The sequence below is a fragment of the Bactrocera latifrons genome, unplaced genomic scaffold, assembly GCF_001853355.1.
Source record: "Bactrocera latifrons isolate USDA-ARS-PBARC rearing strain unplaced genomic scaffold, ASM185335v1 scaffold_64, whole genome shotgun sequence".
NCBI classification, from domain to species: domain Eukaryota; kingdom Metazoa; phylum Arthropoda; class Insecta; order Diptera; family Tephritidae; genus Bactrocera; species Bactrocera latifrons.
In genome coordinates, this window is record NW_017537312.1 from 325,508 (window position 1) to 345,645 (window position 20,138).

The following is a 20,138-nucleotide window of genomic DNA, read 5'->3' on the forward strand; positions in this document are numbered from 1 at the left end:
CACTGATGATTATTTATATAATTCAAAAGTGATTACAATAGTTTTAGCAGTTTTTTGGCCTACAATTTGTTACTATTGTTATCCCTAGACATCGATGTATGCTCCCCACTCAGTTTCTTGTATTACTTCCAGATATTTACGATGAATACGATTTTCCAAAAAGTTCCAGATATTTTGAATAGGATTAATGTCTAGTGATTGCGGGATTTATGGACTTCTTTTAATTTCCATAAAAAACCTGCACGCAAGTTTTTTTTTTAATGTTTTGACTCAATATTCGCATACTTATGCGTGCATATAGTACATTGTATTGTTTTATTTTTATTTTTTCACAACATCGAAACAACAAATACATATGTATGTCGATTGCCACATTAGAAGCGAGGCAACCGCCTGTTTTATTTCAATAACTCCACAAATATGACCTAAAAATGATGAAAATGAGAAGCACAAACAAAATTGGCGCAATTTGAAGCATTCCATTGCCGACGAAATGGGGTCACATGCTGCCCCTTCCAGTCACTTTCAAAGCATACATACATACATACACTATATACTTATGCTGCCATGTACACATGTATGCTTGTATATAAAATGTAATCCACAATCACACGCAAACTCAGACATCAGACATAGATAAACGAGTAATGTTTTTATTGCCCAAACACCACTTGCTTCCATATACTCGTACATGTACATATGTATATAAAACACATCTGTAGATATGTATGTTTGTGTTTATGTACGGAGATAAAGTGCGTGGGCGCCGTTGGCGGGAAGGTTCGCCCTAAGCGCGCTCACTATCAACAGCTCGCGCACACAGCTGCACAAGTAAATAACTGTATTTTAGTTATCACAGACTATTTACATGCTTGTTGTTGCTGTCGCTAACAACTTTTCGCATATTTGGTATGTATAGTCGCGACTTAGCGACGTCAAAAGCATCCAATGGCAGGCAAGTGCGCCCAAAGCTTTTCAGACACATTTACATAAACATTTGTACATACATATGTATGAGTGTGAGCAAATTCTTGTTTGCGTTAGTGTAAATATTTTCGTTTGGTTATCAGCGGCAGGGTGTTGCGGCGTTAACCAGAAATCGGTAGCCAAACTTTTCGCAGTTCTCTGATTTTATTAAAAAATGTTTCAATATATGTGTATGTATGTACAAAGCCTTTTGTTAAAAACAGTGTTGTAATAAGTAAGAATTCTATTACGTCGCAAATTGCTACCTAATCAGACGCAAACATGGTCAACTTATTTATATATACGAGTATGTATATGTATATATAGTACATATACATATGTGCATTATATGTATGTATGTATAAACTGTGTGTTTATAGTTAACAGCATTAAAGCCACACGCCAGACTGGGCGCGTACGCTACCGGAGCCGCTCGCTTTGATAAGCCGCACTGTCAGTGGCAAAGTCTGAATTTACTCAATCGCCTTGATTGCTATTCGATTTGCCAGCTTATATACGATGCTGCTCTTCTTCAACAAGCGTTCAGCAGACGTTCCGTCGCTACTGGCAAAGCATTTTATTTGAATAGTAGAAATACAAACAAACAAAACAAAACAAAAAATGCAAAACTTCCAATCCAAAATAAGAAACTCAAATTGTGACTAGAAAAGCGTCGCATGCGATTGCGATTAGAACGCTGTCGCGTGATAAGCGGGCCAGCGCGTACTTGTGGACCTACTTTGGTACATTAGAATTGCAATTTTATGTGCCTGTGTGTGTATGTGTGCGTTATCTGGACGTCTGTGTGGCGGCTATTTGAAAACTGATTAGCAAAGCTACTTCGTAATTAAAATAATAATAACAATAATAGCAATATGATCGGCGTAAAAACTACTAGCGAGCACTGCGAATTGAAGTCTGAACTTACGCTCTTCTGCGCACCCACACCACTACAACCACACACAGCAGTATTTATGCAAATATTTATGTCTGCTTTGAATGGCTCATGCAATTAATTGCGCTATTGCATCGACTACAAACAGATATAGTCGCAATTACACATATACAGACATTTACATATATATGTACGTTGCTAGAAGGCGGCAAGGCATTGAGCCGAGGATGCTATTGTTCGAATGCCGGCCACGTTCTAAATTGATAACACGCAGCAGTGGCTCATAAATAAGCGAATAAATGGAGCAGAAATTGCGTTTGACTATTACACATACTTTTTAAGAAAGTGGCATATATATATGTGTACATATATATGTGTGTGTTTGCTATGCGTAGTGCGTACAGCTCAGCAGATTTGGTAGAGCGTGGTATGCCCTTTGTCTGACATTCTGTTACCATTTAAAACTAATTCTTCGAAAAAAATTCAGAACAGCTACGAGGAATTCCTAATCAATAAAATAACCACAAAATAAAGGCATGTATTGTATGGATATACATACATATGTGTTTGTGTATGTATTTTCCAGAAATTAAACGTCTATTATTGAAAAGTAGTTCGGAAGGTAAAAATTAACGTGTGGCATATCTTCATAATTATACCCCGATGAGGGTGTAAAGTTTGCACGAAATTTCTTACTCTAAGAACTATTAAAATAAAAAACTAAATCAGGAACTCAATCGTTAGACCCCAGCTTTTGAAATTTTGTACACGCCCTTTCCGATAACAATTATCGATTGGATATCGGACTAGTATCGCATTTAGCTGTCTTACAAACTGAAAGATCAGAATCAAATGTTTGTATAAGAGCTTTTTCATTTGACGAGACACTTTCAAGAAATTTGGCATGCACTGTTGTCCAAGACAAAAGTACGTCCAAGCGAACAAAAAATGGTTCAGATGCATCTACTATAGCATATAGCTGCCATACAAACTCACCGAACAAAATTAACTTCTTGTAAGGTGACGGTGAAGTGTTAAATATATTCTATTGCCTACTGTTACTACTTTAACCATGGTCCGATTTTACTCGTCTATGAGAAGTAAGTGCTTAATCTCGTATTTTAAGATATAACATGCAATTTTATGAGCTAACTATATATGCGCCTACTTTCGATAAATTTAGCTTACAAAAAAATTCAGTTACTAAATTATTTTATTCAAACATTTTTAAATCGAAAAAGCTTTTTCTAATTACTGTTTTTTATTATTTTACTACAAATTTCCCCTTTGAGACGCTCTCGTTAGTTACTGCGATTTCTATGCCAGCGATGCTAATATTGAAACGCTTTTTATTATATTAATAGTAATTTTTTCAATCTTTTTTACTTATTAATACTGTTATTTTTTGCATTTTTTGTTGTTGTAAAATTCACGTCGAGAATTTGTTTGTGACAACGCCGTGCTTTATTATTGTTTTGACTGTTGGAGCGCTTTGAATATTCACTCTGTATGTATGTATGTATGTATGTAAGACAGTCGACAACTACTTGATTGAGTACGGCACTTCTAGCAGTATCGCTTGTTGTCTACTATTGCTGACGTTTGCTGCCGTATGCGGAAATAGCAAATTAATTTTCGCACAAATACAAACAAGTCTGTACTCACATACATATAAGCGCGATTTATTAATAAAGAAATGTGTGTGCGAATTCACTCGTTTGGCGAACATAATTTTTATGTTTTTATTTTGCTACATAGGCGCTAATAAAAGAAACAACTAAAACAACAACAGCGCAGGCACACTTCAAATCGCCAATTGACTTTGAGTTGATTGCGCATACACGCAGCGCTACGCAGCGGCTGACGCGATTATATATATATATATATGTATGTACATGCATACTTATACACACGTGTACATATACATATAAACACAAAATTGTATATTAATATGTAGTTAAGTGGCTGTACGCATTTATCTGGCAGATACTCGTCATTTGGCTCAACACTGTAGGACGCGGCGTCACAAGCGCTGCTGACACACAAAGAAATGAAAATAAAAACAGCAAAAATTCAAAACCAATCATACGTAGGAAAGAATAAAAAACTAAAAATTATGAAAAAGCTTTGTGATGCTAAACGATGTTTTTGCTCGCACTGGCGGCTCAGGCGTATACGTAACTATTATTTTTTTTCGACGCAATTTTTATTGTCGATTTCGTCATTGACCTCCCGCACAGAACAAGAGCAAAACAAGTAATTTTGCAGGCGCTCAGATAAACCGCTAGCGTAGCACACATATATACACACATACAGCGGACAGCGGACGGCGGACGGCGCATATCATAAGATCCGCGTTGAAAAATAAAAGACGTCACCAGAATTCATGGAAATTTACGACGCTTGAACGCGCGCCGGCATCGCTGTTTTTGCCGTGCGCATGTTTGTGTGCCTGCGCTCACTCGCTTGTTTATTATTATTGTTATTGATGATTTTTGAATGTTGGCTGCCTCGCCATCGCCGGGGAATTTTGCGCCTAATTTTTGTTTTCGCACTAAAAAATTCCACGCAAAACACAAATTTGTCACGAAGTATTTACAACGAAGCGGCCTTTTACGCGGCTACCATGTAAACGGGTCGGACCCGTGGCGCAAGTTACGTCGGCTATTGCGTCAACTACAACAGCAGCTATACACCAAGTTGAGTTTAGGAAAACCAAGTCTTCGCTTTGAAGTTTTATCACAATTTTTACTTTTACTTTTGTTATTTCTTAAAATCGCGCTGTATTAAAATGACATTTATATTAATGTTTTTTTTTTTTTTGTCGTTTGTAAAATTATTTCGCCTGATAATAACCTTCGCGCAAACACCCACCTAAAACCACTTCATTACAATCTGCACATTTGCAGCGCGTGCGAAGGCCAACCACTCGCCAGCTACTGGCTCTCACCCAGCCAGTTTCCAGCAGTGCAAAAAGCGCAATCGCTAAATCTCCTACAATTACCCGCATTTAACTATTATGCATATACTTACATACGTATGCTATATGCTATGTATGTATGTGTATTATAAAGTCTACATACATAAGTTTCTAAGCTGTAACGTGCGCGGACTTAAGCTCTTAAGTAATTATCAGCTGAAACTGCTTCATTTTGCTCTGCGCCAAGCGGAGCTGATTTTAATTGAAAAACACTGCAAAATTACGGTGAATTTCCAATCAGCTGGGCCTCGAACAACATTAGAAGCTGGTCAGCTGGCAGGCACTCTATTTCCTTATATGCTGCAATCGATCCCTGCATAAGCGTAAGCGTGTGTGTGTTGTCTAATTATTGCAACAACAATGCTAATGCACACGTAAAAGTCGCGTAATTTGTTGTAATTTTTCTTTTGATTTCTGTTTGGTTTTCTAATAATGGTTGACAGCGGCGTGCGAATAATAACTCGCCGACGACTTCGCATGCATACAAGTATGTACATACAGACGTGCGCAAATAAATATTAGCATTGTAATAATTACCTCGCAAATGATCGATGGCAATAGCAACTGCCGTGACAACAATTACCGGCCAGCAATGCCAACCGCAAACTGGCTGAACGAAAAGCCCGATCGCTCTAAGTCGAAACAAAAACAATTATATAAGAAAGTCGGCATTTGCAGTGTGCTGCACCCATTTGTGAAACAAAAACAGAAACAAAAGCTTTGGTATTTACAGCGCAATAAGCGTGTAGATGCAAATACAGCAGGCGATCGCTTTCTAGAACCGGCAAGACAAATGCAACAATTTTCACATATTACATATTACAACAACAAAAATTTAAATTAGATAAAAATAATAATAAGCATCATGGTGTTTACACCTGTATGATTCGCCCTGATATGCATGTTCTGATTTAATTTAACATTTAATGACTTTCGTTCTAATTCGCGGGTGCTTACTGTACACACGTGTCTGTAAAATTGCCGGTAGATAAATAAACATTAAATTGCCTTACGAACACTATAGGAAGCTGCTACTTACAGTATAACAAAAATCCATTTAGAAATAAAACAATCGAGCAAAACATATCAAAAACAACGGAATAAAATATTGTGCGAATGAAATGCACAAAATAAATTTTTTAATTTCAAAATAGGAAAATAAATTGTAAAAATTTACACTCAAATAATTTAAATAATTAAATTCAATTAAGTTAAACAAATTTTAATAAACTTATAAAAAACAAGAGATAAACTTAAGTTTGTCTGCACTGAAGCTATAATACCCTTCACAAGTCCATTCCCTATAGCAAAAGGGTACAAAAAGATACTTATTTGCTTGATTTTGTTCGATAATCTTGCACTCAGCTATATGCTATAGTAGTTCGATCTGAATAATACTTCGGAGACTGCACCGTTGTCTTGAAAAATATCAAATTGTAAATTTTGTCAGGATATCTCGTCAAAGCAAAAAGTTTTTCCATAGAAGCACTGGATTTGGAGCGTCGGTTTGTATGGCAGTTTTTTTTTTGGTCTTCGTTTTATTCGAAGTAATTCTATGCATACAGCAGCGTTAAGTCAAATGCGAATCTTTATAGCATCTCTAGACACTTGTGCATCCATGAAATATCGTTAACACAGTTAGATTAACGCCTAACCTCCAACGGTTGCTGCTCACACACATCCGCACACATTTATCCCCACTAACGAGTACAAGTTTTTACGTTGCAGTCGGTGTTTGAAGTGTGTAAACAACACGCCATCACGAAACGTCACTGACAAAACAACAACAATAGAAACGTATGCATTTGTATTTGCTTTTGAAAAGCGTTCTTGCTGTGTAATAAACTATATTTGACGTCACATTGCAAAGCGCACTCAACGGCAACAATTCATTTACGCTGGCACTTCCTACGTCGCACGTCTCTCACACATACTACGCCCGTTGTTTTTATGAATACATGTATGTATATGTATGCACAAATTGCATCATAAGTATTTTTTATGACCCGAATGCATCGTTAATTGAATTTAGGTCAGAATTTATGTTGTGTCAGTTACATGGCTTGTTGTTGTAGTTGCTGCTGTTTTGTGGTTGCAATATACAACATAATTGCACATAACAACATTAAAACATAATAGATCTCAAAGTCAAAAGTTGCAGTGGTTGAGCATACCTTGAGACTTATGTGCGCAGCTATATTCGTGTGTATGCCTGTTGTATTTGTGGTAATTCGTGCGCGAAAACTTAGCTGTGCAACTGATTTACGTCACTGTAGACAAAGTTTCAACACCAAAACTATAATATAATTTAAAATTTTTTTTCTTGTTTGCATATGAGTTTTTGATCTCAATTTTATTTTTATAAAAAAAAAAACCATATTTCAAAAAAAAATTAAAAACTTTTATATTTAAAAATACAAAAAATCTATAAATAAAAATATAAACGTTAATTTAAAAAATTTCAAAATTTAATTTATTATATTTATGTATATATTTTTATTAATCTCCATTTTATTTTTATAAAAACAAAGCAATATTCTTTGAAAAGAAAACATAAACAAAAAAATGGAAACAAATATTGACAAATTTTAAGTTTTTATTAAAAAATGTTCTTTTTATTTTTATAGAAACACAGCATCCTACAAAAAAAAAAAAACGAATAAATAAATAAAAATAAAAAATATTTGTAAATGCAATGAATTTAAAAAACAAAATTTTTTTTCATTGTATTTGTTTGTACATATTTGTAGGTATGTATTTTTATTAATTCATTTCATTTATTTTCATAAAAACAAAGCAATGTTCTTTGAATTTGAAAAAAAAAACATAAAAACTTGGATTCCTTGAAAATACGACAAAAATTAAAAACCAAATTTTGAAAAATTATAATTTTCACAAGCTAAACAAATTTTGAAAATAAAATTTGAATATTTTAGTTTATAATTTTACTTTTATTTTTATGGAAGCACAAAATTCTACAAAGAAAAATCTTAATAAAATATAAAAAAACTAATGTTAATGTAAAATAAAATCAAAATTATTTATAAAAAACAATTTGTATAAATGTAGTTTTAAACAGTTTTAATTTTTTTTTATTAAAAAAATGTTCATGCAATATTAAAATCTAATTAACATTTTCATTATTGGTTGTGTGATGAAACGTATGTCCGCTTGCATTTTGCAAACAAGTTTGCATTGAGTACCGTTACTACGAATGCGTTACAATAACTTGTATTTACTTTCGATTTTTCAATTAACATTTTTGCAATTGACCCACTTGCGCTTACGAGGCTTGTGCGCCACATCAAGCCACTCGCACACATGCACTCAAGTGACTTATGACAAATCAAGCGCTGCATTATTTTGTTGGTATGCGCTGCCACTCTTTGCCACTTTTATGCTGTAATTTGTGGCCTCTGAGCGACTAACTAATGCAAAATCAATTGTTCGCGCTAATCATCGGCAAGCAGCGTCGAAAATGTTCGCTGAAATTGGTTGGAGCGCCCCAGGCGCATGCGCCCAAACGACATTCGAAACAATCAGTCATTAGATTTAATGGGTGTTTAAGAAATTGCACATATATAAATGCCTAAGTATATGTGTATGTAAACATTTTTATACACACATCGACACTTGAACAACACGAACAACACACGGCTAGCCAAATTTTGGGTCCATTAAGCGCTTACTCGCCTACAACTAACCCAAGGTGAGGTAATGAAATACCAAATTGCGACAACAGCAACAAGCATAATTAAAGTCTTTACCGTGGTGCATTCTAATGTTGCCTCAACAAGCTACTCAAATGTCTATAAAAGTTTAAATAAGAGAAAATTTAAATTCCAAAAAGGTTATACTCGAAAACGAAATATATAAAAAATAGTAGCCAGCGAGTGCAGACACTTAAGTGAACGCTGCAAAGCTGGAAAGCCCTTCATCAGATCGTTTGTGCTGCCGCGCAGATAAGCCGGCGGGCAGTTAGCCAAACTAAAAGGCCACAAACGCTGAAATTCTCGGTGAGGAAAGCCCCGACTGTCTTAATACGCGCTTAAGCCGCGGCTGTGGGGGATTGAAGGCCCGCTGCAGTCGTGTTGGCGCTAGGCAGGCTGGTTGCATTCGGAACTGCTTTGCGGCATGCCACCAGCACATTACTGCAGCATGCCGCTGCGATTTGACGGCTGACTGTCGAAATGGCTGTTGCTTGTTGTTGTCGCGAAATTACCCAAATTCACAAACGTGACACGGCCATTTGCGTTAAGCTGTCAGTGCCTTCGACAGCTACATTGACGCGCGAGTGCATGTGTGTGAGCACATGCACCGTTAGTTGGCCGTCACTCACTCAGCGAGCAGAGTTTTAAATGCATATTTATTTTGGATTTTTTTCCATTATTTGAATCGAGATTTATCTTAATTAGGAAGCAGGGTTGCGCAAAATCTCGGTTAAGACAAAATGAGCAGACTCAAGTGGCGTTATACATATGTATAAATTTACATGAGTATATATGTGTGTGTGTGTGTCACCTTTTGTCGACATAAAACTGAATGCCCTCATTTGGTTTGCATGCAAAAGCATAAATTTTCCATCTTCACCCGTTTCCGCAGCTGTTCTCATGCTGCTCATACTCGCACACACACATGCACAGAAACCCATTGAAATGCGATTATGCATGCAGTAGCGTCTCCTGTGGCTGCAATATGACTGCTTTTGCTTTGCATTTCACTCCAAAGCTCCACGCAATCACACAACAATAATTCGTCTCAAGAAAGCGCAACTGCGGCCCACTGCTGCTGCATTATTGCCGCAATTTGCAATTCCACAATATTTTCCATTTCCTATTTTCCACTTACGAATTCTGTCCACAGCAAAGTATGGCAGCGAAATGTCGACCGCCACAGTTCGTACGTACAACTCAATCACATGATCCTTTTGCGAAAAAGAGTAAGCGCTTGCTAAGAAAATAGGTTGGCGAAAATTGCGCAGGCAAGATTGAGTGTTGCGCTGCCGGTGCGGCTAACTATTTTTTCAGCTGACTGTGCCACATGTCTCAATTATGGCTGACCGAGTGAGAAGCCTCGCCGATGATGATGTTGATGATGATGGTGATAATGGTGACGCCGGTGCTGCCGGTGCTGCCACGGCTGACGAAAAGCTGATTTGCAATAATTCAATCGTCGGATTCCGAGAATTTGCCATATTGATTTGGTGAAATCTATACAATTGCGGCTCAATTGACATAGAAAACACATTTGTTGCATGCAGCATGCATAATGCTAATCTTTGTTTGCATGTCTGCACAGCGCAACAATTTGTTGCATGCATACATGCATATACGACGGCTGTTTGACGAAATCCTCGGGGAAATATTTTTATCACGAGCCAACACTCTGCCACCCTGCACGACGCAACACGCAACGCGTCTTCATGAACGCCCGGAAGGTGCACACACAATAGGCGGCAGCCAAGTGTTGGGTAATTGCATGTGCGCGCGGCAGCAGGAACTCGCATGCGATTTGCATCTCATCCGCCAAATATGCCAATTGCCACTGGCAATGCAACTTGCGCGAGTGATGCGTCGCCAGCGCCGACAGCGCAGCAAATTGAGTTTTCAACTTTCAACCAAATGATTTATGCAACGCAAAGCGGTAGCAATCTGTAAATAAACGGCCAAACATTTATTATTCAACGGAACATGAGGGAGACATGAGGCTGGACTTGCTAAAAAATAAATTTGAATGAAACAAAATACAATAAAAATTATAACAGTAAATGAAGTATTAAAAAAAAAATAGAAAAAAAATATGGCGAAACGCTTGGAATGTGACCTAACCTAACAAACTGAAATTTCATTAAAATTATTAAATTATTAATAATAGTTAATTTCCAATCCACCGAGGCAAAAATATCCTTTACAACTTCATACGAGAACTTGATTTCATTAGACAGTTTGTGTCTCAGTTACTTACATATATGCTAAAGTGGCCCGATTGAAACCATTTCTTCGGAGATTGTACCGTTGTGTTAAACAATAAATCAAGCCAAACTTTGTGAAGATATCTGGCAAATAAAGAGGTTTTTATTGCAAGATATCGGCGGTTCCAGAAATGAGCAAAACTGAGGACTATTTCGTGTGTATACAGGTAGACAGGCGGAGAGACAGTCGTACATGACAACACATATTAAGGGCCTCCGACATTTCCTTCAGACTTCAGTCAGAATATCCATACTTATACATATGTATGTCTAAGTCTATGCGTAAAATATTAAAGTAGTATAAAAGTATTTCCTAACCTCAATCAGGTTAATTAAGTAATTTACATTACAAATTTCTACCGCAATTAGTCTTTAGTTCTCGCGAATTTTCAAGCATTAATCGCCCGCCACATAACCGTATTCACGCCGCCAGCCTAGCAGGCGGCCACACACAACGATTTTCTCACGGCACTTGAGCATGGAATATTTTGCAGCGGCATAAAAACTACAATTTATTTCATAAACGCGGGCATAGTGCGAATACCAACTCTGCGGCGGCAGACGCAATGACTTTCAATGATACCTAGCTGCAGCAGACCACGTAGCCTTAATGCGCTTGCTATAGTTTATTTATAAAAATTATACATTAACACACACTCTTTCTTGCAATAATAGCTATATACATTCCATGTATATACAACAATGTACACATATATACGTGTATGTGTGTTAGCGTGCGTGCATTGTGTGGCTTGCCTGTGGAAAAACCTGACAGCCGCCAAGCAAGGCGTTTGAGCCGCGTTGGCTACCGCCTCAGTCAACGTCTCTAGTTAACGGTAAATTGGCGCATATCTCAAGTCGGCACCGGCAAGCGACTTGTGGGCCAATCTGACGAGTGTAATGCGTAAGCGTAGAATAGGCGACTGAGCGAAGCGGCAACCGGTAATTGGCAATGAGAGGCGAATAAGGCAGGCCAAGTAGACAGGCTGGCAGAGAGTCAGGCAGGTGTCGGCGAACAACTGGTGGCCGCAGCCCTGAATTTGCCGTAAATGCTTCGTGATTCTCATAGTTCTTCTTTCCACTTGAATTCTAATTATTATTTTAACTGCGTGTGCGTTTGCGTTATGCGAGTGTGTGTGTGTTGCCGCATTAGTACCGCTATGCGTTGCACGCTGCATTGTTCGTACCGCTTGTATGTAGGTTGGTATACTTTCCGGCTGTGCGCGCGCTGCATACAAAACACTGTGGAGCGTAGAGCCTGTCTCTTATACACATCTAGATGTGTATAAGAGACAGCATTAGTACCGCTATGCGTTGCACGCTGCATTGTTCGTACCGCTTGTATGTAGGTTGGTATACTTTCCGGCTGTGCGCGCGCTGCATACAAAACACTGTGGAGCGTAGAGCGTGCGCAGCTGCGGGTTGTGAGCGCGGCAACTGGCGGCTAAACAAGGTGTTAACTGGGGCGTCTAGCTTGGCGGTGTACATACCGTAATTTGTTTTCTAATTTTGTAGTCTGCGCTGTGTGAACCAGCGTGAACCAGCATTTTGAGTGTTCTTTATAAGAAAAGTGGGCTGATCTGCCCATACAGGAAACCAGCGACGGCCCAGCAATCAAATTTCATTTTAGCGCTGATTTCCTTACTGCTGCTGCCATTACAAAAGCGCCAATACTTACCTGGAGACTTAGCCAATTCTTACACAAATGCAAAATAAAATTTCTTTGACCGTAAAGCGTAGAGGCATGCCACAACGGCCAAAGGAAGTGTGGCGTTTTACCGCGCGCTTGCATTTGGCAACATGCAAGTGGCTTTGAAATCTTCAAAATGTAGGTGCGGCTGCAATATGCCACCAATCAACTGCCACTTACTTATGCATGCACTTCAGGTTTGTTGCATGTGGCACACTGACATCTAAACATGGCTGCGAGGGACAACGCCTGCACCTTGTGGTTTGCCGCAGTCGCAACTTTCTTCTCAGCACTTCCCTTTGCTGCTAATGCTCTACGCTTTGCTTAATTTTCCAGCTTAACGGACAGTAGAGTTTGCGGTGGGCCAGCAGTACTGAGCGCTTTAGAAAAGCAAGAAAGGCAAGTTGAAAATAAAACACGAACAAAACAATGGAAACAGCGAAATTTTGCGGCAACTCTGGCAAATAAGTTGAAAACTCAAAAGCAACCGCATTGTCGTATGCATCCGTACTTGTCAAATGCGCCAACTGCCAACTGCTGCACCTTCCACACGATTGAAATCAACAACATTACAACTACAACACAGCACTTACATGCAGCGCCACATCGGCCCTTCTTCGACAGCAATTACTTTTGGCTTATTGCCAATATTTCTGCGCCTCTTTGGGTCAGCAATGCTTATACATATAATATGCTTATATGTTTTTACCAAGTGCTTATATTCTTACAAAGCTGTTGCAGCGCTTCTTCAAGTTCAAGTTAAAAGCCCACGTTGGCGACACGACAGTCAAAAACTGTCACTTGGTTTCTATTGCAAGCGTTAAGCCTCAAAATAAGGAAAAATAAATAACATACATATATTCAATGCATTCATACATAAATATATGAACATTTGCAAATAACAGATTTCGGTTAGACTTTGCGTTAGACTTTGGCATCGATGTAGTCTAACTTATCTAATGCTATTACCACACATATTTATGGCAGACAAAAAATCACAATATACCACAAAACTGCACCGAAGCTATAACACTCTTTACAGGTACATTTTTTATAGCAAAAAAGGGTATAAAAAGACCTTTAACTTGATTTTGATGGACGTGTTCGTATGGTAGCTATACGCTATGGTGGCCCCATGTCAGCTGTTCCGATAAATGGAGCAAAGGACGAGTACAAAATTTCAAATTTCAAATTTCTCAATAACTGAGAAGTTAGTTAACAAATATACGGATAAACGAACAGATGGCCATGGCAAAATCGACTCATGATCATTTATATATGTATATACTTTATAGCGCCTCAGAAGATTCCTTTTGAGTGTTACAAACAACGCGACAAACTTAATTTACCTTATACAGGGTATAACAAATTTTGAAAACCAACATCAAGGCTAGGTTTAACAAACGTGAAGCAAATTCTACACTCACGCAAGTAAATTACGCGTTTGAACCACAACAACACCATACAGAAAAGTAAATTCAGCATGGACAACAGCGAATATTGCTTCGTCCAAAAGACTCGGCACGCGGGGAAACCCAAATACGCACGCACAAAGCGGGCGTGCTTTAAACATAAAACACAAACATACATGGCTAAAAGCATACAAAAAGTGCGTAGAAAAAATGGAGGCAGAAACATTGTATCAATAAAGTGGCTACTCAAAACAAGAAAAAATAAACAAAGCAAAAATGAGGCAAACGAAAATAGAAGCCCGCTGATAGCTGGCATAAATTAAGAAGCCAACTCGGCACGCAGTCGCAGCCAGATAGCCGCAGATGCGCGCTCAACAACGCTTGAAAAACAAAATCACAATTCAGTTGAAAAAACGAACGCAGCCGAATGTAAAGCAGAAAACGAAGTGCCAGCAACAGCTACAAGGCAACCGCTTTCTCAATTGGCAATGAGTTCAAAGACGACCAAAAGCTTAAAATTGACGAAAACCCCAAAACTCAAAAGTTACGCACTCAAATTGAAATATACTTATCTTAGGTGTAAATGTATGGATGTACATAAACGAACCGGCATGCCACGCACTAGGTATAGCGTCTTCATTGCTCACTCGCCGGCCACGAACAATGTAACTCGCTCACACACGCACCGTCGATCACCCCGCCACACACTTTACAGTTAAGTTTCGACGACAGCGAAAAAACACCTCGAACGTCGACCACCGAAGTGCGTTGCCAAAATATGCAAAGCGAAAAGCTTATCTGCCTAGCACACACACCCGCTGACGCGCAGTTCACTTTCACGTTTACCTGCTCGACGCCGCTAGTGCGTAGCGCGCGCTCAGGGCCAGTACCGCTGCCGCGCTACTGGTACTATGGCATATCAGGCGCCGCTGCCGATTTCACACTTCCGCTTTACTTGTGCGTAACTACGCGCCATATTTAGTGTGAGACAACTCATCAAGAGCAAAGGCAACAACAAGAGCAATAGTAAACTAAATAACACATTTTTATAGCTCATTGTTTGTTTACGTTTGCGCCGCACAAAAGAGATGCGAAGTGAATACACATACTTACTTACACTTACCGTTGTACATATAAGACTACAGGTAGGCTTATACTACATAAGCACATACATATGTATGCATGAGTATGAATTTTTACTGTGTTTTTCTTTTTTCATTGCCAATTTGTTGTGAATTGGCTCGTAAAAGCTTTCATTCAAAACTAGAAATATGCGAATTCGGCCAAAAATAATAACAGGCTACATTTTCGCTTTTTCGTTGCTTATCTGCTCCACCTTTGGCATGAGTGGCATTTATTTATTTTGTAGTTTCTTTTTGGTAATTTTTATTACTAACTCGTGGAGATGTGTGTACCTATGAAATTATTGTGTCGCTAAGAAATTGTGTCACGCGGCCAGCACCTCAAACTACACTAAAAAAAACAGGTCTTCTCAGCGCTCGACGCTTTTTCCGCTGCCACTGTTGACGCTGGTCTCACTGCTTGGCTGCAAACACTTGATTTCTACGCGCCACGCTGACGATTCCCAGATTATTAAACAGTTATGCGTTTTATACCATGAATAGAGTACATTAAGTTTGCAACGGTGTTTGTAACACGCAGAAAGAAACGTCGGAGACTCTATAAAGTATATAGTGTCTGTAGTGTTTAGTATAGAATATTTTTCAAGGCAACGCTACAGTCTCCGAACGTATTGTTCAGATTACAAACCTAAGTGCGAATTTAAGAGCTTAGCGTTATTTTGAGAAAAATAAGAGCTCTGAACCCCATACTACGATCCGATTGATATTTTCTGGAGAATTTCCAACTGTGGATATGTTCAAAATATATTATACTTAAGTGTAAATAGTATGTAGGAGCACTTTCTTTTCCTAAAATTGCTTAAAAGCTTTTCGTTGTCTGAAGATTACTGCATAGCACTGAGTACATCCCTCAAACTGAATTTAGTGGAACAGAATACCAAAAGATAATATAGTTGTATAATATGTATGTATGTGTGTATATACATTTTTGTAAGCAGACAACTCGATAGTGCGACAGGAAATCGCACCCACTTCAAAGGCGTCGAGTGTCGCTCATAACTAAGCAAATACATACACATAGAGGGTATAAAAGTACGACAGTATCATATTTACATATGCACATATACATATACGTATAAACAAGCACACGGCACACAGCACAGAACTGTCAAAAACCCGAAGCAAGTGACAAGAATAAAACTGACACAACAATAACACAAAATCAACAAGTAAAACTAACCTCAATACAAGTGTCAAATACAACAACACCAAAGCGCGCTTAGTAACCAATGAGTAAACATACATATAGAAGTGAGTAAATTGCTGAGTGAAATAAAAACACAAGTGACAACCCCAACTAAAGTTCCAAATTAACGCTTTCAACAACGCACACCGGCAAAGACAATATGGTGCTCATATAATACATACATCCATAACAATACATTAATTTACATACATACATATATCCAATGGCCTAGCATTATTTTCACGAAAATAAATATTTACACCGGCGTGTTTAACGTCAACTGCGACCAACAACAAGTGTAACAAATAGTTCCCTTTTGCAGTGTCGGACTCACTAGCTTGCCGCATGCAACACTGGCGATCGCACACAACGGCCACACATGACAAGTGACAACAAGCAAATATTTTGCGTGCGCACATACATACATATATAATCACATTTGTGTGAATGTATGCGTAACAGCGGCAAATCGCTCGCTGGCGACTGATAAGTAAATTTGCAAAGTGGGTTAAATCAATATTTGGCCCGCGAGAATTTTAACACACGTATGCACCAGCCAAAACTAGAGCGCAAGACTGCGAAGCACAACAGCAACAACAACCGGTGACAAATGGAGTTCAACTTGATTGCAGCCGCCAACTCCTGCCTTGCATTCCTGTGGCACAGACATTTCCGCCGGCGCGACAAGCAAGTGCGCGACTTCCGCAGAGGCGGTATAACAGTACTTGCATACACTCGCACACATACGTATGAAACGGCATAGGCGGATGTAGGCATGTCAATATGTGTTTCTGTTGCACGTTGACAGCTGAGATAATCAATATTTGCCATTTCGCTGCGGCAACATTTCCGCTTTTCTTGCGTGGTCGCCGTCAAAGACACTGAAAGATATTTAAAATATTTTTATAGCCGCATATATGCATAAACATATATACAAATATTTGAATATACTGTTAATGTCAAACGAGTTTCCTGTGTTATATTATGAGCGATAAGAAATTGTTAACATGAATGACAACTCTTTCAAAAAAAAAAAAATAAATAAAAAATAATAATAATCATGTAAACATAATATAGAAATTGATTGCAATCACTTCATTTATTGATTAAAATATGTTTAATAAAATAAGCTGAAAAGCCGCCTATATCTTCAATAACACACACGCTGAAAAATTAGTATTTTTATAATTACGCCCCAATTAGTCATGTAAGCGCCCGCAAGTATCTAAGTGATTAATTGCAAAACTAAATTTTTGATACGGCAACACAATCTCTTAGTTATCCACTTGCAAAGCAGATTTTGATTGAGACCGAAGGTTAAAGCATGCGGAAATACGCATAACTGTGGTTAAGATAATTTACGAAAAGCACGCTTTAACAGACGTGATCGTGTCATATTATCCGGAAGCAAAAGTTAGAGTAAATCCATACAAAATAAGATGCAAACAAATAAACTTGATTGCCTATTTTTCTTTGCGTGCTTTTGCATTGACATTGTACCGGAGTTCCGAGTCAACATTGCCAGTAGTTTCTTTGCACAAATCGCATTTTGAATTCACAATTGTTATCAAAAACAATAGTTTAGCTTTAAGGTGAGATAGCTTTGGACTTTTAATCTAAACTTCACAACCAGATCTCATTTATGGAATTTGGTTGCATACGAAAGCGAAACAAGGGATTCCTCTACCAAAAAACTGCTGAAAACAAAAGCACGTTAATTTCGGTTGCACCGAAGCTAGAATAGCCTTCGCAAATACAAAATATATATTGCATGCAATAACTTGATTTTGATTGGTCAGATCGAGTATTGGCGGATCCAACAAATGAGGAGCTTCTTGAAGAGAAAATAAGTTGTGCAAAATTTCAGATCGTTATCTCTAAAACTGAGAGAGTTATACCAATTTAAAAAAGATATTTCGACGATTGGGTTTTCTTGCGAAATTTAAGTTAAAAAGTCTTACTATTTTTTGCCCATACGAAGGTTTAGATCATAATGCAGCCCTCAAAAAACCGTTAACAGTGTTTCTCTCGTTCTGCCTAGTGCATAGTGTAAATACTTAATAGATAGTACTAACCGTTAGTTTCACAAGGTGGTAATACTCATCCAAAATACAACACAAATCGCTTACTATAGAGAAGATACTGCCGCATTTTCATGCTACGCAAGTAGACACGTAAAAAGTGAAACCGAAACAGAAACCGAAAGTGTTTCGACTAAATTAGCACGTCGCCGCGTCTGCCGGGGAGACGTCAATTTAAAAGTGAAAGTCTGTTTCTTTTTTGGACGCGCATTTAGATTTAAATTATTTTTCAGTTTCATTATTGTTGTTGCTTTCATTTATTATGCACAAAAGCCCCACACACCTATTGATTTATTTTGGGTTTCACTCGCTTTTCGCTGAATCTAGCTTTATTTTATGGTATTTGTTGCTGTTTGTTGTTAGAAATTTACGCGACCACTTTTTAATGCGCATTTCGCTGGTGGTGCCCCGGCTGCGGCTGTCCAGTGAATTCGTTGCTACAACAACTGTCAGCCCAGCAATTGAAAGATACCTTAACCGCCATTGGTTTTGTGTTGTTGTTCTTTGGTTTATGTTAAATAAACTTTTGTAGCGCAATTAAGTTGCCAACTCGAGATATAAATGCAACAGCAATGCCGAAAGCATGCCAGGCGCTTGCCACGAGTGCACCACGGGCCACGTGCAACATTGGGAACATGAAAAATCTTGCTTTGTCATTTGCCACCGAAATGTCCATAATTGCGGTGTCTGCCAACAATGCGCGCATTGCAGCTCATGTTTTGGTGGTTTGGCTATTATTGGTGCAGCAATTGCAGTGACTCAATCGATAATTGTTGCTGAAGTTCACTGAGCTGCATTGCGAAAACTCAAATTTGGCGCCCTTTTGACAACACACTTAGATGAAAGCGCAGCGAACGCGTTGCATGCCCCACATGTGCCAAGCTATATGGACAGTTAGACCGCACTCATTGCGTTCATATGCCCACCAATAGCGCGAAACAAGCCACTTCCATAGGCGCAATTGCAACAAATTATCATGACACACATGCAACCATTCGCTGCACCCGAATTCAATTAAAATGCCAAATGCAATTGATATTATCAAATTATTGCCTATGGAATTACAATGCGCACACACTTGTAGCCGCACACGTACACAGCAACGCGCAATTTGTGTTGCCAACACCTTTCAGTTGTGGCAGCAAGCACCGCAAGACATGAGTATCAGATAATATTTGTGTGGCAAAATAAAAACAGGAAAATCAGCGCAAATCAATCACGGCGCAACAATTGGCCATAAGTTGGCAACAATTATTGCCGTGATCAGCACGACTGGCCATGCGCCGCTTGTTGCACGTTCAGCGCACGCATGCATTGATCAAGCGCGGAAATGGGTGAGTGGACGCGCACACACGCCCGCTCAGCATGACGTCCTGCCGCAAGAGGGCACTGCCGGCTATTCGAGGCAACACAAACACGACACTCACCCAGCGCAGTTGGTTGCCGCCGAAATGTCAGCACGCCAGCGCGCAAATAATACCGAAATGCAGGAGTCGCGTGAAAACAATACAAAATTGACTGCATTTGCTGCCACACTTTCTTGCGCGTTTATTTTGCGTGCCCCATGTCCGCATTCGGCAATTGTATCCACACACGCACACATCTACATGCATGTATGCGGCAGCGCTTCCCGCGTTTCGCCAATAATTGCAGTAATAAACAGCGCGTCAATGTGCAACATGCGGTGCAAATGTAGCGAGTTCAGCTGGCAATTTTCAAAAGCTGCAACAACAACCCAACGTAATTGTGGCACACCACGCCAATGATAGCAACAACAACGGCGAGCGCATACATCTAAACCCAATCAAATGATCG

General features: G+C 38.9%; 1 protein-coding gene across 2 annotated transcripts in view; it reads left to right on the plus strand.

Moving 5' to 3' along the window:
• LOC108975360 (zinc finger protein 704) overlaps nt 1-20,138 on the plus strand; it is a 287,817-nt gene that overhangs the window by 181,130 nt on the left and 86,549 nt on the right. The window lies entirely within an intron of this gene.